Here is a 12,062-nt window from a genome sequence, read left to right on the forward strand (position 1 = left end):
GGTGTGCCCGGTGTGCCCTGGTGTTCCCTGGTGTGCCCTGCTGTTCCCGGTGTTCCCTGGTGTTCCCTGCTGTGCCCCGTGTGCCCTGCGGCACGCACCGCAGCCCTGCGGGCTCCCAGCGCCGGGAGCGGGACCAAGCAGGAATTGTGCGGCTGGCACCTGCTCCACGACCTGCTCACAGTCAAAGCTGGAGGCCTTTTGGCGCTGCATGCCCGGCGGCCGAGGTTAGATGGAAAGTGTGAAGATCCTTGAAGTGTCACAGCTTCCTCCCTCCGCTGTGCCCGCGCCCGACCTGCCGGGCTTTTGCCCTAACGTCACTCGAGCACAAGCTCCCATCAGAGCGCACGCAATTTTTTATGCATCACGCCTGACAATAGATAAATGAAGCAGCTCTTAGCAAAATGTGATGCAGAAAGGGATGCAGAAAGAGGAACATTTTTTTCTTATCTACGCGAGTAACTTCAAAATATTTATGCCGTATCAGTGTGTGCAAGGATAATGTCCCCCTTTCTTTTCATTGTCCTAATGCAAAAGAGAGATGCAGACAAGGTTGTGTGTCATGAAAAAAATTTCAAACACTGAAGTGCTTTTCGTCAGCTTTAGCTCTGGTCTCATAATGGGGTGGAGGATCCTCTCAAAAATACATCCAGCTGCAAATACATAAATAAATACTAAAAAAGTGAGTAGGTTTCCCTCAACAGAAGGGAGAGACTATCAAGAAATCGTTGTCTCAGTCTAATAAATTACAATTACAGCAATGTCTCCAGGCCCTGCTAGGATGTTAATTGCAGTTAGATGGAGAAAGCAAACTCCTGGTAACCTTGGTGCTTATTGTAGCTACAGAGTTATTCCACCAGAGATCACCATTTTCAGGCATTTCTCGCTTTTTCTTTATCCAAATTGGCCTTGGACAAATAGTATACATGTGTGTGTATTTGTATATGTTTTTATATGTATATATGTGTGCAGACACAGCAAAAGTGATTTTTTAGCTTCAATGAAATGCACAGTCAGCCATGAATAAGAGAGTGCAACACAGAAAGTGTTGAGGCTGATTTGGAATTGCAAGGTTTCTGTTCTGAAATATTTTTCATTTCCCAAAAATGTATTTGACATTTTAAAGGGATATTGTTATTAAAATGTCATTAAAAATCATGCTTGAAACACAATTTCAAAGGAAACAAACCAAATAACCATCTTAAAAAGAAGCTTAGTAAGGGAAAAAAATTGGCAAATTATTTAAGTGTTAATAGTACTTAGATTGAATGTCTGACCTTAAAGGAAAAACTCCAACAACATCACCAATGCGTGGCCAACAGTCATCTTCCGAAAATGCCAGTTTTTTATGATGCATGTGTTTGGAAGTGTGTTTTGGTCAGCTGCAGATTAATTTCCTTTTTGCTATTTTTTTTTTAGCACAATAAAAAGAGGAGAAAAGTCACACTTTAAAAATGCTCAAGCCTCGCCGCTAAGGGTGTAGTTTTAACTTCTTGGCTCTGAGTAAATCTTCAGACAACCAGAGACACTTTATTAATACAGTTCATGTAGGTAAAATCTGTTGTGTGTACATGCAATAAAAATTTTACTGGAGAGTCAGCCTTCCCTGAAGTATTTTATCCTATTCCAAAAAGAAAAAAAAAATTCCAGTGTTATGCTGTGTGTACAACATATGGTGAAGTACACTGGCAATTAAGGACTGTCCTTCACACCCCTCTGTCCTATGGGACACTCACCTGCCCTCACAGGGCACCTCTGAGCAGCATCTTTGCTCTGGGTAGCTGAGACAGGCATGCACAACAGGGCCCCTGAGCACCTTGGGCGTTCAGCTCACAGATGGAGACTTTCTTGTGTGCTGATTTTGGCAGTCAGATCAGATTAGTCAGTGTAACTTTATGCCAGCTGGTTTTGACAGGTTCATTTATGACATTGTTTTTAATTATTTATGGCTGTGCTGCAATAAAGCCTGTCCATGCCTCATATTGTTGCCTTTAGAAGTTATCTACGATTAACATTACTGATAGCACCCAGAGGGTCGGATGGAGACGTTTTGGAAAAGTTAATCTCAACAGGTCTCACGTGTGGTTTTCCCTGCTTTTTCCTCACCTCTGCCTGGAAGGATGTCTCTATGTCTGTGCTGCTCTGGTGGAGGGAGTAGCAACACCTACATGAGGAGGTGGTGGTCATGGGCTGAGGGTTGTCTCCTTTCCTCTTCCACTGGAGGAATGCTGCTCTCCAGCATAGGACATGCAAGCCTTCACAGGCCTGGAGGAGCTACAAAGGGTTGTGTGCAATTTCTCACACAGACCTGAGAAACACAGCGTGACAAACCTGGCTGTGTCATACATGGCAGGCTCAGGGCATTAATAAGCACTTTTCTTAGCTGTTGCTGGAAGACAAGTTCCCGCTCTGTGAATCTTTTGGAAGATATTTACTGCTTGAATTAAAAAAAAAAAAAAGAGCAAATGTTGGACAGATGAAACTAATTAAAGACTTCATTTTACAAACTAAGATTTCATATTTCCCTCCACATAAGCTATTGTAAATTGCATGATGACTAACCTAAACATTATCACACGGCATGCTGTCATCTTTCATGAATAATAAAAGGATTGCTGTAATCCTGCATAAACCCAGCTTTGGATGTTGAGAAATATTACACAAGTGTCCAACATGAAAAGAATCATGTTTCTTATTCCACCACTCTGGCCAAATATCATGTTGTCTTTACTGGAAAACTGTGTTCATCAAAGAAGTTTAAAGCTGAGAGTGGGAGAGGGTGGGACATTGCATTCTTGAGGAATGACATTATAAACAATCCGGTACTGCTTTGTGCTGTCAGTAAATTGGGGATATTCTAGAGTAAACAGGGAGAGCACGCCATGGTGTCCTTGGGCTCCATCTTTGCTTTTTTCTTCACAGACTACAGAAGATGATTTGCGCCCGCTGGGGCTTCCCATTCCCTTCTTCACTTCCCTTCTGCTTCACTCTCTTTAAGCTTAAAGTTCTGCATTAAGAGATATGAAACTTTCTTCTTCAGTGTTTTAACCCATAATTGAAAACAAGAAAGATGGGGAGGGGGCTGGAATAGGAAAGACAATCCAGCATGGCTTTGCTTTTATTTCTATTAAAAAAAATATATGTTTTCGAGGAAGGACAGAGGTTGATTTTGAAAGGCAGTGGCATACCAGTGTTGAGGTATAAGCATTTTTTCCTGCATGTTAGTGGCTTGCTGTGGGCTACAGGTCCTCAAATCATAAGCACTGAAGTATTTTAAAGGTGCCATTTTTAATCCATGGCTCACAATTTTCTTGGTGTAGCTTTTTATGCATGGAAAATGAGTAGACTTCTCCTTTCAAAAAAGGATCAGGACTTTTCCACTTAATTTATATAATAGAGAGTATTGTATATAAAATTATATAAATATACTTTATATTATATTAATATATATAAATATAAATCTATATAAAATTAGATTTCAATCTGCAGTCTTGGAGGCCTGCAGTATCAGCCAGTGGTGCACTGTGTGTGCTTTGGGAGTTTTAAGGAATATATCAGTCTCATGTGGACACTCTCCTGATGTGTGCTGTCATGCACAGGAACTGGGTGGAAGCTGTTCAGCTGAAAGGTGCTAATGGCCTCCTTTATCAAAGGAAGCAAGAGGCAAAACAACAAGTGTTTTATTAATTTCTTATGTATGCTTCTTGTTTTAATAATTTCTTATATGGTTTTCTATGTCTCCCAAGGAAACTGTATTCCAGAAATCCTGGAAATTATCAAGGTATAACAACAGTAAAAATAAGAGGTTTTTTAGAAGTTAAATCCCTTTCTTGTGGAAGCATTTTCTGAATGGTCTAGCAAGCTGTTGAAGAGCTTGCAACTGAAAAAAGTGTGACTAGGTTGCACCAAGTCCTAAGGTTATGCAAGGCCCTTCTCCCCCTCCCATATTTTATCTCTTGCCATTTAGTTCTCTCCTCCCCGCTTTCCATTTCATTTTCCCTCCTTCTCCTGTTTCTCCCACCAGGACACAGCTTTTGGAAGGAAAGAAAAAGACTGCTCTGTCTCCCTCCTTGGCAGGCACAGGCAGAACAGTGAGAAGGACCTTTGCTCATCATGTCTTTAATGCACTGTCCTGCTGCAACCTCTACACCTCAAAACCTGGTAGATCATTGGAGCACTGCAGATGACACAGAAACTGTTAACCACGACTGCAATGAAGAGAGAAAAAGGGCAAACAGTTTTCCTCCTTCCATTCTACTTCACAGTGAGGAGGGGAACTGGGTATGAACTGGATACAGGGAATTGGTAAAGGAGAATCAAAATGTTCTTGAGCCAGTGCTGGCTGGCAAAGGATGCACCTCATCCTGCAGAGTGAGGGACACATGCATGGCACAGTGTTGGCCCAGCCCCAGCTGTTTTCTTGAAAGCTCTGTAAATGCTATTGATATTTGGGACAGGTTTGAGTAAGCATGAATGGCTTAAAAGCAGAGTATAGAGCTTTGTGCTTCTCTTTTCTAGGGAAATTCATGGTCAGGTCCTAGCAACACTGGGCAGAAGGACACACAGAGTTGTGCTTGGGAGAGATTGCTAAAAGAGCTTGGAAGTGGGCTGGACATTTACTTATGAGCTTTTTTTCATTTTGTAAGCATGCAGTATAGAGATATTAATGAGAAGATAGTAGGCTGTGGTTTCTATTCCCTGAGAAGCACAAGGTAGACAACTCCTATTCATCTACATATTTGTTAGGCTCATTTGTTAGGCAATGAATGACTCAATCCTGACTAATAAATATTTGCTAATGAATACTGCTCCCAAACACTCATATATCAGTGGTGAATATCAAATCTCAGGCCAGCTTTCCTATGCTGTTCCAGCCTACCATTCAAAAAGCTCCTGGAATCCTTTCCCAAGTCTGAAACTTGTATCTAAATTTTCATTGGAAAGACTTTTCTGTATAGCTGTGCTGTACTTTCATCACTGATCTGAGTCTGTGGTCTCAGTCAACAAATCTGCATCTACAATTCTACTTACCTTGCAACTGCATGCCAGAAACCCTCATCTAATTCTGGATAAAAAAGCTGTCTGCCAGAAAAGAAGTATAGGATTAGAAAAATATTGAAGAACAATAGCTATTTTGTATATATATAAAGCAAACCTATGAAAGAGAAAGGGTATTATATAAGAATAAATAATAAGTTTTAAGCCTGGGAGCATTTTCTTGCTTCATCTAATCTCATATGATCTTGAACATACTGATTGTATTTTTTTAGCTCTTGATACTAAACCTGAGCATTAGAGTAAATTAGTAGTGAAAATACAATCTAAACATCAAAAGTAGAAGGACATAACTTCTCCTGACAGCTGCTCATGAACAGAAACAGTTTAAATGTGGTCAGAAACAGTTTAAATGTAAAAGAAATCAATAGGTAAAGTGTTCTGGTTTAATTTATAAACTTATTTTTCCCCAGTCCAAAGTATCCCTGAATAAAACTATTTTGGTTGCAGTCCCCTCCTGAAATACCTCCCAGCTCCCCCTGTGGCACACCCAGAAGTGAAGGCTTTGGGTCACTCTTGCAATACTCTTGTGTCACTGTGGCATACCAGGAGCAGAACAAAGTTTATTTCCTTCACTTGTCTCATCCAGTCTGGCACAGGACAGTTTTGAGAAAAAAAAAAATTCCAAAAGGCTTTCTGATATCTTACCAGTGTTTTGTGCAGCAAAATGTATGCAATAAATCCTTTTTTTTTCCCTGGGAAATAATAAATATAATGTATAATAATAAATGTATTGATGAATTCTGGAATTCCTTCATAATAATAGATATTTCAAAGGAACATAAGATGTAGTGTGGAATATTTAATCTCCTTTTTGGAAATCTTCATTAAATTATTTGTGTCACTATTTAATGATATTAATTCTTGCAAGCTGTCATTTTTTCATGACAGATAATGAAGAAAGACTACAGAACTACAAGACAGCTACAGAAAGAAGCGGATGCCTGACCTGCATCAGACAGAATTTTGGTGTCACTTTCTCAGGGTCCCAAGTTGTTAGCAGGGCAATACTGACAATATTCCCACTAATAATTGCAGGGTGCTCCCTCCCTACTTGACAATCTGGGGGCAGGTAACAGTGTACCTCACAGGCTGTCCATTGCCAGGATAGACTCTTGGTTGTCTCTTGAGTTTTTTAAGTCATGATGGGTCAGCTTTCCAATAGATTTCCTGGTGGAAGAGATGAAATTCTGATGTCATTAACAAAGGATAAATTCTTATCTTAAGAAAATTAAACCAGAAATATATAGAAATCTAAAATGAATAGCACAGAACCATGAATCAACCTTCAAAAACTATGTTGTTTTCTTACTCTGTGGTAGTTGTAAATATGGTTTAAAATGTATTTGATTGATTTCCACATTGTATGCTTGCAGCTTTCACAGTTGGTAAATTTGTTAACAGCGTGGCATAGTTAATTAAGACTATAGATATAGTTTTGGCTTCATATTTGAGATAAACTCTTCTGTTTTCCAAGTCATGGGGACAGACAAAACAGTTCTTGGTCTGTCCTTTTGTTTTGTTTTCATTTTTGTGCAGCAAATTGTTCTCTCTGAAGTGCCTGTATTGAGATTTACATGAATAGGACTGCAGCAGAGAATTTTAGCAGAACTCCATGAAAAAAATAAATAGAGCAGTACAATGAAAAGCATTACAAATACTTGCTGTTCTGCAGAGAAATTAGGTATTAAGCTGCAAAAGAAATATACAATTATGACCTTTATGCACAAATACAGTCAAGTGCTCACTGGTCCTCTTCATTCCTTTATGCTAATGTGACTTCAGTGAAACGTTTCTTTAAAATAGTGGGGTTATCCTGCAGGAGAAAACCTGCTTCAGAAAGCAGGACAATACATTGTGAGCTCTCTCTAACTTATTGACCATAGAAAATATCTGTGACCATTTGTATTTTGCATCTCCATGCAAACTGAAAATTCAAGGCAGAGATAAAGCACTAAGCATTCTGGGAGATAAAACCTGTTGCACATTATGCCAAAAATAATAGCACTGGAAGTAACTAAAAAACATTCTCTGAGGCAAACCCAGATTTAGTGCAAAGAAAAGCTGCACCCATGATCATATCAGAATTTGTTCTTCCCCCTGGAGCCAATAGCACGGCTGCCATGAGCTAATGATATTCGGGTTTCTGTCCTTCAATTTATAGAGGGTGGCTTTGAAGTATTACCTCCAGTGCCACAAAATGAGAGAAATTTTCTCTGCGAGAGAGATAAAAGAGATACATCTTCTGGCAAAAACCTAAAAGTAGGTAGTCAAGGGTCTAGAGGGCCTTAATCTTTTCCCCTCTCAGGCAAACTAATTTAAAAAATATACTATCAGGCTTACAGCAGATCATAGAAACCCTTGAGGGCACATTTGGGTAGTAGATCAGGAACATTAGTGGTGTAAAATTGATTAACAGAGCTGTGCAGTCAGAAACATAGAGAAAGCTTATGGTGAAGGTCCTGCCAGAAGTAGCTTGTTATTAACCCATTTGAAAACGCCATACTAGTATATAAAAATTTGGAAAGCAGCTTTTTCTGTGAGATACTGATTCTTGCACTCTAAAAACTGATATCAGTGGTAAACTCCAGCAAAGAACACTCAGAGTTACCCTGCTAGAGAGTAACTTCCCTGTTTTTCCCCAGCTGCACAACACAAAGGCAGGGTAACTGGACTGTATTGCAAATCAGTTCTGCTCCCATCTAAATTTAGGGACAGGATGCTGAAGGCTGCTCTGCATATAAGGTTCAGTATTATGTTACTGGCCTAGGTTAAAAAAATATAAGACATAAAGGGGAAAGATGAAAAAGAAAGTTAGATAGTGATAAAATATAAATTATAAATATTTAGTTAACGTCCTGGGCAGTATGTTGTGGATCATCCCTGAGAAGCTTTTACTGTAGGATGCTAAAGTTGCTAAATCGTGTGGAATGAGTAATGTAATATGTCTCTGCATTTAAAAAATGTTTTGGAAATTGATCTCTGAACAGATGAGGGCCTATAATTTAACTAATAAGGCCTGTGAAGATGGATGCCATCCCAAAATGACACATGCTGCTGTGATAACTATGATCTCCTGCTTGAATACGCCAGAGGAGTAGGAGTCAGAATGTGTCAGAACATGCTGAAGCAGACAAAAAAACTCCTATAGCTAGAGATGGATTTCTGAAGAGTTAAAGAGCAAACATGGATGCAGGATGCTTTGCAGAAACTTACTGCTTCCCTAAGCCTACAGACTCCAGCTTCTGATGTAATTTAAAGCAGCCAAGAATCAATCTGGTCTGATAGAATAATAGCATAAGTATCACTGTACTGGTTAGGTGTTGGCCAAAGCTGTCTACACTAGGCAAAAATCCATTTATTGTTAACATGCAGTTTCCAACCCTCCTAGCTCAGCCCCACCTCTTCTCTTCCACGGAGAACAGCAGCTAAGGCACCTGTGTAGTTTCCTCTCACAACAGAGAAACCCTCACCTGGTTTTTGTTTCTTTATTCCTGCTTCATTTCTTTCAGTTGACATCCAGTGTCTCTGTCTGCTCTCTGAAGTGTCTCTCACTGTGACCTTGCATCCTTGCAACTGGGGGAGCTTTGTATTTTGCTAGGAATGGAATTGCCTCGAGGTAGCTGGCATTTCCTTCCAGGAGCAGGATTCAGACTTTGACTGTTGCTCGGTTATATGATACCACTCATGATGAGTGAAATCAGCCGAGTTGCTAACTCTCTGTTGGATTTCATTCATATTTCAAAGAGGTTTAAGAACAATAGGTGTTATGTTATCTACGGCCAGACATACTGCCAAACTGTCTGAGTCCTCTAGAGCTTGTGCCTTTAAAAGAAAATATTTTTCTCAACTGATATCTACTTCCAATCTACAGAGTAACAGCACTGAATATAAAATTAGGGAGTTTCTTCATTTACATAAAGGCAAGAATTTTGTTATCATAATCATTGATAAGCAGATTGAATAATTTCCAGTATTTTCTTTTCTTGAACTAGAATGAAGCATGATCAAGAAATGCCACTAACTTGGCCATTCTGTGCCATTTCATTTGCCTGTGATCCACTTTAAAAAACATGTGATGACCTTAAAATACACAATAGATAAAAATTTATAGCATATTACATTCCTGAGAAAACTGGGACAAGAGAATGTAAGTAAATATAGAAATACAGAAAATGTTCTTCTTTTGACAGTTGTGCTGTACATTTATGTGGTGAGAAACCAGGTAACTAAAGATGACAGAGAACGAATAGATTTGCCTACAAGGGCCTGAAATATGCAGTGTCAAGAATCACTCCAGCATGAAGATGGTGACACTAAGGGTGTCGTTCTCCTTCCACGGGTAACAATCAATAGGTCAAAGGAAAACAACCTCAAGTTGTGCCAAGAACGTTTAGATTGACTATTAGGAAATATTTCTGCATGAAAAGGGTGTTCAAGCATTGGGACAGACTGCTCAGGGAAGTGTTTGAGTTGCCAGCCCTGGAGGTATTTAAAAGATGTGTAGAGGAGGCATTTAGGTTCAGAGTTCAGTGGTGGACCTGGCAGTGCTGGGCTCATGATCTCATAGATCTCTTCCAGCTTAAACGGTTCTATGATCCTGTGATAATAAGCTTTAGTTATAAAAATTCTTACACAATAGGAAATAAATTTTCATGGCAATTTCTATTAATAAACTGAAAAGAAAGACTTTCATTGAAGCTAGTGAATTGAAAAGTACCCTAGTAGAATGACATAAAATGTTACAAGAGTTGCTCTTAGGTTGGAGAATTTGCTACACTGGATAATTCATTACTACTTTTCTTGTTAACAGGAAACAGGAATATAGTTCATTATTGCCTTTTCCATTCTCAGGTTTGCAGTTTTCTGCAGAAGTGGAAAATAAGGCAAATATCTCCTAGAACAACTTTGGAGTCCATATGGTCCATGGGGTCTCAGAGGAAAGTGTTCACACATTGTAGGCTATCACTGCATCATTTGAGCAGAGCTAACAAAATAACCTGCATAAAAAATCAGCTTCTTCTTTCCAAATGGAAGAGCAGCATAGACTGGAAGGATGCATGAGGAGCAATGTTGCTGGTTCTGCTGTTGTCATCTGCTCTTCACCATCTATCTAATTCACAATTTGTGAATTGTGGGTTATAACAATTGCTCTTTGAGCAGTAATAGAGAAATGGAAGTGTGAAAGAAGATGAAATGATTTGCAATTACTGCAAAGAATAGAATTACAGGCCTGAAGTTTGTGTGTTACTAGATACAAAAAAAATGCAAAATATTAAGTGTTTCCTGCAACAGGCCATTCTAAGAACAAACACTGCAAGGATAATAAATCCAAAGGCTTCCAGAGACAAACTTGTTAAAAAGTTTGTTTTAGCAAGGAGCCACAGTCAAACCACTAAGAGTAGAGAGATCCAAGTCTCTTCACATCATGCTGCATTTAGTGGCTACACATCATGCTCCAGATTTGGGGTCAAGCTTTCACAGCAATGCTTTAGGAGCCTAAGTGCCATGAACATTCCCTGTGGCTACCCTTGAGTTAGAAGCAACAAGTGACTGCACTTCTTTCAGGGGTGTGAGGAAAGCTGAAGAATTCCCTTTTCAGCTGTTCCCAGCCAACCCTGTTAACCTGAACTGGTTTAGGCTGTGAGGCAGATGGCAGCTGAGTCTGAGTGCATGGGTAAAGAGATCCTGGAGACAATAATCTGCTGAGGGTTTTCATCTCACAATCCCCAGAGCTTCTGAAAGGACAGTTGGAGAGAGACAAGCAAGCAACAGAAAATCCTAAATATCTCAGAGAAGTGATAGAAATATTTTAGACAGAAATGTTAGACAAAATTGAATTCTCTGTGTGTGCTCTTTTATTTCCTTTCATTTTCTGTTTAAAGGAGAGATTTGTGATTAGTCAGATGTGATTAAAGAAGGCTGGAAAATAATCTGGATATTTGTTTTATAGTAAGCTGTATATACATTAGTGTATAGATACAATTGGGTATCTATTATCTCTCTCTGTACCTGTGGGCAGGCATCCAGGGGCATCCCTCACAGGGATCTTCTTCTCCCTAATGTCCCCTACACCCAGGGTGGGTAAGGCAGCCTGGGAGCCCTGTACCTCTCCCAGAGCTCTATAATAACACCACGTGGCAGTTGAGTTGCTAAAGGTAGCTGGAGAAGTGGAAGTTTTTCTGAGTACTCCTCCTCTTCTACTTAAACAGGTTAGAAATAGTCTCATTTGTATAAAATGGCTTGAAGGGGACTGTATTTGGGAATCAACTTGGACTAGACACAGCCACTGTATTCTTTTAATCTGAAACAAGTTTCTGTGGTGAAATAGTGCCACCATTCACACCAACATTCAGGCATTAGGATTGAATATGATCATACTAAGGAACTAATTAGTTAGCTCTGTGTTGGCTTGTAAGTGATCATCAGATACTTTACAGCAGTTTCCTTTTTGTTTGGTCTAAGTAGTATTGCAGACATCTTGGGACCTGAATCAGGATTTTCCATGTTGGGCAAAAGAATATTTTTTTAATAGGGGGCAGTATTGCATTGAATTTTCATGTACTCATGGGCGTGTATAATAAATAGATCTCAGAAGACCTTACTTCAATTAGTACTGCTGTGAATAAACATTTCAGCTTTTGTTTCACACAGTTACAATTCTACTTTCTCAGCGCCGAAGGGGATTGTACAGGGGTGTGCAAAGGTCAGGAAGAACAATGTTACCAAGCCTGTTTGTGAAAAAAATGCATGTAAAAACACTTGGAGTACTTAAGAACAATTTATGGAGCCATCTAGATAATGTTACAGGAGTTGCTGTTACGCCAAGAGCATAATACTGTGTTAGTCCTGCTTATCTCATTTCATTTACTTGACAGACAGTTCTTGTACCAGACCAATTCAAGCTCGTGTGAAATAAGCAGAGTTGCACAGTTGGTCTTATTTTAATGTTTTTACCACCTGGAGACAGCAATGGGCTTTCAGTGCAAAGAACAAGGAAACTCGCCTCC

Source organism: Passer montanus, unplaced genomic scaffold (genome assembly GCF_014805655.1).
Source record: "Passer montanus isolate IOZ18808 unplaced genomic scaffold, ASM1480565v1 scaffold2, whole genome shotgun sequence".
Taxonomy (NCBI): domain Eukaryota; kingdom Metazoa; phylum Chordata; class Aves; order Passeriformes; family Passeridae; genus Passer; species Passer montanus.